This window comes from Bidens hawaiensis, unplaced genomic scaffold (assembly GCF_021521415.1).
Source record: "Bidens hawaiensis isolate Kalapana, Puna unplaced genomic scaffold, B.hawaiensis_p1.1 tig00009022_1, whole genome shotgun sequence".
NCBI lineage: Eukaryota > Viridiplantae > Streptophyta > Magnoliopsida > Asterales > Asteraceae > Bidens > Bidens hawaiensis.
In genome coordinates, this window is record NW_027491658.1 from 469,642 (window position 1) to 475,970 (window position 6,329).

Here is a 6,329-nt window from a genome sequence, read left to right on the forward strand (position 1 = left end):
AAATATAATATTTTTGAAAATGAAATAAAGACATATTTAATGTTTATATTATTTTAAACTTTATTGCAAAAAAAAGTACTGTTTATAACGAAAGTATTGTAATTTTTTTTTTGTAACGAAAAAATTCTTTGTGATAGTTGGGAGCCATAAGTCAAACCAAGAATGTTTAAAAGATTTTGTTTTTTTACCCTAGAATGAGTGTTTAAAAGATTTTGTTTTTTCCCTAGATTACCAACAACATGACAAAACTACAAATAAAAAGCTATTTAATAGCATACAAAAGGTGTCACAAGAAATCAAAGAAGTATCACTAAAGAACGTTGTTGTAATGAGTTACACAAAAGAAAATATCACTAAAAGCGCTACCACTAAAGCCTTTTAGTGGCACTTTTCTCGTCTGCCACACAAACTTTTCGGCTTTAGTGGCACATACTCCTCGTGGTTCGACACCATACTTACCATAGCTTGCTTAGGTGATTATGAATTGATTTTAATTGTTTTTTTTACTATATAACGACAGTCTAACATCAGTCATCAATTTTGTTCAGAACATTTGCATTGTATTATTCTTCGATTTCATAATCGATTAGTAACTGAATGCTTCCAACTCTTGACCCCGGTCTTCAATTCTTAATCTCGAATGCCTTCTCCAACTCAGAATCATCTCAAAGAGACGGATGGAAACTAACTCCCTCGAATAGAATGTGTTAAAACATGTATAATCGGTTTTTTAGGGATTTTTTGTTACCAGATTTTAGGATTTCCGTGTGTGTCGCTAGAAACAAAATAGTTGCGGTCATTTTCCAAGATTTCACATTCTTTGCGCATCGCTAGGCATGTCCTTGGTTCTTCGCGAGACATGCACTTGTCCAGATTAATTATGAATCTGGACGAGAATGTTAACCAAATACATCCATGTCCCATTTTTAATCTCATTTCAATCTTTAATCCCACACGTACGGTATTCTTCTCGTTTAAACACTGAAGTGGCCGGGCTATGTTTTCTTCTCGAACATATTTCGTTTCTTGCTTTCTTTTACTCTCTTCCCACATTCTTTTTCCACTTTCATTTAAAACCTTTCGTTTATGCTTCAAAATACGAACTTTCACATAAAAACCGAGCAAAATATAATTAAATATATAAATATCAAATAATAACTAAAAACGATTATTAAATAACTGAGCACTAAGGAAAAATAGGGAGAATTGTGCATGTGTTTTACGACTCATCTTCGGGTTTAATACCGGTATCCGATATCTTTTCTTATCAATTCCTAAGTATAAACATGTAAATAATGGAACAGGGATGGGTGACGTTCCTTTCTATCAGATCTATTAGAAAATCTTGTATGATACTATTATTTTTATGTTTTGTTATATAGTCATTTAAGTATTTTAGATGTAGATAGTTTTACTAGAAAACTTGTATATATAATTGTATTTAGAAAAACAGAATGGAATATAATACATATGATATTGGCTTAATTGATAGAAACCTAATCTCTTAATCAATACCGTAGCCTAGTAGGCTTGAAACTCACCATTACTCAATTAATTCAATTAATTTATCATAATAATAATAGTAATATAATAATAAGTATGATTATTAAAATATGCTTGTACTTTGTTTTCTTCATTGAGATTTTATGGAATGTTTCGACATCGTATTTACCAACCAAAGACTAAAGAGTAAAGACAATAAGGATTCATAAAGATTATAAGCTTACAACAACAAAGAAACATAGTTTTCTTCATCACCAAGACAATCTTCTTGTTGCATCCGTCAAGTTTCCAAAGCTCTCAATTTTCTTCTCATAAATTGAAACTTTGACAACAATATTCAAGGCCCGAGCATCAATAATCGCAATTGTTGCTTGATCAATGGGATCCATCACTTCACCATCTTCATCCGTGTCTCCGTCTGAAAAATTTCCCAGACCATCACTTGTATCCGTCGCGGTATCCTCTAAAAGAACGGAGCCCACTTATGGCATATATGCGGTATTTTCTTACAAAGCACATATAGATGACCGTAACACTTCTTGTGTCATGGGTTGTTATGACCCCTCAACAAATATGTGGAGCCACGAGTCTTTTGTTCCTGGGATACCCGAGAACAGTGTTTTGAAAAACTTCGCAATGGTCTCCATTGGAACATCGATTTATTTAGTTGGCGGTAGCATACACAATGTTGAGGTGCGATCACAAGTGTTACGTTACAATGTTGTTACTAAAGAATGGGCTACATGTGCGCCACTAAGCACACCAAGGCAAAATTTTGCATGCTCGGTTTGTGACGACAAGATCTATGTGGCGGGTGGCCAGACCACCTTGGATGGTGCTATGGGTGTGTCATCTGCTGAGGTTTATGACGTTGTACTCGACAAGTGGACGCCTTTGCCACATATGAGTACCGTTAGATATAAATGTGTGGGTGTCACTTGGAAAGGAAAATTCCATGTCATTGGAGGTTTCACGGGGAACAAAATGCCCTTTATGGACCGTTGTTCAGCTGAGGTGTATGACGTGGCAAACGACAAGTGGTGCCACGTCAGGGGTATGTGGCAGCTAGACATACCCCCTAATCAGATTGCCGTAATAGATGACAAACTGATTAGTTCAGGAGACTGACTTAATGTTTGGAAAGGTGAAATCGAGACATACGATCCTGACCTTAACATATGGTATCCTCTCAGAGGATCTATGAAGAAGAATTTGTTATCATTTTCTTGCACAACGAGCGGGATGAACGAAGGACAGACTTCAGAGCCACTTGAGAGAATATGCTTAACGATGGCATCTATCGGTAGTTATCTGTATTTCCTGGCCGGTTATAGAACCGCTGCAGACCAGTCGTCGTGTTGCACTATGTCGCTGGTTCATAGGTTTGACACGTCAGCAATGAGCAACCAATGGGAGACTTTTGAGCCGGTTCAAGTAGAGGGGGAGAGGGAGCTTAGCAGCCATTGCTGTGTCGTTCAACTTCCATAAGCGGGGTAGTACTATTTTAGCTTATGTTCTAATTTTAAAGCATGATATAAAAATAAGTGTGGTGGAAAAAACAAGTAAACAAAATTGTCTTAATATAACAATACTAGCCAAATATGAGAGAGATATATGTGATGTCATGACACCTCTCAGTCGTTGGATGTCGTTTTTTGTTTTAAATTTGTTATACTAATAGAATTTTATACAATTTGAATGTGTTAAACTTTCTATATGTATTTGTCAAGTTTCATATAATACAAAATAAGTTAGTAGCTGATTTATTAAGATTGGATATGTAGCCATGTCACAGGTTAATTAAGCCAGGACAAACGTAAACATGATGCGCATCCTTTCCGTTTCGTGTATACAAGAAAAAATTTCACAGTGGTCGACGTCAAATTTTATAATGATTGATACCTTTTGTGTATCATACTTCTTGAAATCTTGAATGTCTTTAACCATATTTCATCATACAAATGATGTACTACATGTTGTGTGCATTGGTCTTTATGTTTTCGCACCTTCTAATAGGTACAAAACGTTTATAAAATGCTTTGCAATCTTATTATTTTAGCCACTAATACTAATAATATAAGCAACACTTTTCAGTGTAATACATTTTATCCTATGAGATAATGGGGAGTTTGAGAAGAAGACCATAAATAATCACTTTACTAAGAATTTTTGTTTTGTCAAAATATGCTAGTAGAAACACATGTTAAAAAGTGTTTGCTTCGGGTCTTTACGTACTCACAAATACCTCTATTTTGGTGAAACGTCCAATACATTCAAGCATTGTTGTGCTATTGAATTGTCAAATGAATAAGGTAACAACGTCTATACGTTTTTAGCACAAAATATTCAACGTAAATTTTTGTTGGTTAATACTTTGAAAGGTAGTTAAATTGGATTTGTGATTATAAGTAGGGCTACCAATTGGATACATGTTAAATACACTATAAGATCTGTTTAGCAAAACAGTACACTATGCAATTTTATACTTTTTAAAAATAATAAAAATTAGAAGGCTAGGTTCATCATTTCTTCTTCTTAACACATAAAACATATAAATGTCACGCTCAACCACCAAAGCCAAGTGTTAAACGAGTCTTTTCATGTTTGATACTTATATTAATCGTGTCGTCTCTAACCTGTCAAACACAATAAAGACATGATTTAGCAGCCCTAATTATAAGTTTACAACTAATATATAGTATATGATGGTAAGAAGATGCATTGTAATACTTAATTGTTATCGGATTGCTCAACATTGTGTCATCGTTATACATTGTTGTTCTCATAATTCCAACAATTATATAGTATATTGTAATGTCAGATAATTCTCATATAACCTAATATTGAATCGTAATTATGCATTATTGTTCAAATGTTTACTAATTTTTCGTAGTGAACTATATCAGTAAATATAGTAAATTATTTTACAATATGTTTTTTATGTCGCTTTCTTTTTAATGATCAACAAATTCTGTAAACGTTAAAAGTAATAACTAGTTTTTTTATTTTATGAAATAATTTATCCTTTAGCATATTTATATCATTTTTAATTTGATATGTGCACCAGTTTGACACAACGAATCGCACTAATATATAACTCTACATTGGGTTGAGTTTCGTCACAAATAAAATTAACATACTAAACATACAAATAAGTAAAGTAATTACAGTTTTGAACCAGAGTAATTATGTTATAAAAAATAATATAATATAATAATAATTACTTTAGTTCAAAAGTTATCGTATAATAATAATTACTCTAATTTTAACATAATTACTCTAGTTATTTGTACACTTCTCACGATAAAATTTATTTGTATTTGATACAAATCCCTCTATATTTATCTCCGTATATAATAAAAGTTAACGTTGTTAGAACTAAAAAAAATATTTAAACGACGACTTTCATGTGTTTAAATTATCCACAATTTACCGCATAAACACTTATTATTACTTAAATGTGATAGATAAGCTAGTTACCAAAAAGGAACCTTCTAGCCCGAACCTCCTGAACAAACAAGAGAAAAAGAAAATGCAAACAAGTGTAATTCTCCTTCTCTATCCAAATACCTCATAAACAAACGAGAAAAATGAAATACAACATTATCCTTCTATCCAATTACCTCATATTATATTTCGTACACCAAGTACAAGTGTTTATTAGATTCTCTAGCTACTTAAAACATCTTATATATTGAATGCACGTACATAAACATAAATAGATGTATGCGTAAGAAATTTAATCCAACTTTATCAAACATACAAGAAGTATATTATAAAAATACCATTAGTTAACATAAAAAGTAAAATATACCACTAAGATTGATTTTTTTAAGTTCTGATAATACTTATGATTCAATACACAAACTCTAAATGTGTGTACGTATATTTCATTATCATATGATATATTTGGTTTTTTTTTCACTTATGCCTTTTTTCAATTTAAAAGGAGAACTATTCAAGTGTTTTGGGTTTCCTTTCTTCTTAACTAACTGGGCTTAGTAGTAATGGCCCATTTTATAAAATTAAGGTCCAATGCAAGTATTTGAAGGTCAAAATCCCTAAAAAGAAGAGAAAGGAAAGGAGGGTCACTCTCTATCACGTGACCCACGAAGTGTTTTCACTTTTCATCAAGCACGTGAGCCACAGGACCACCAAACTGACGCACACACGGTAGTCGGTCAAACTTTTATGAACCTATATGTTGACCTAATGTTATGTTATGTATAGCCAGCCCCACGATCAATTATACGTCCTAGTACACACCCACGCGAACCATACATGCAATTATGTAATGTGTGAGACCGAATGGGCTAACCAAGTTCGTGATAGAGCCTTGGTTGCAACCTAGGTGTTAAATTGTGGTTTAAATGTTTAAGCCACATGTTTCGGTTAGGACCAGAGGTGGTAATGTGAATGGGTTGAGTTGAATTTGGGTGATGAGTTAGAATGGGGTATGAGTCATGATTAATTTTTATAATAGAGAGTTATGATGAGTATGTAGAGGTAACCCATCTTCATCCAAGTGAATGTTAAAATACAAAGTGTTTCAAAAACCTTTAAAAAAATTTAAAAAAAATTAATAGAAAATAATAACTCAAAATATAAATCAAAAACACAAAATGTAAACTAACTAAAATGTTTCCCCTGTCGCCCTCTTTCAATAAAAATAATAATAATAAAAACCTGGTTTTGTATCGGTTCAGGTTCGATTTTTTTGGGTTTTTTCCAGTTCGTTTTGATTTTTTTCATTTCGGCCGGTTTCGGTATCTGTTCGATTTTAATGATCTCGGTTTCTATTTCTCGGTTATTATTCGGTTTCGTGG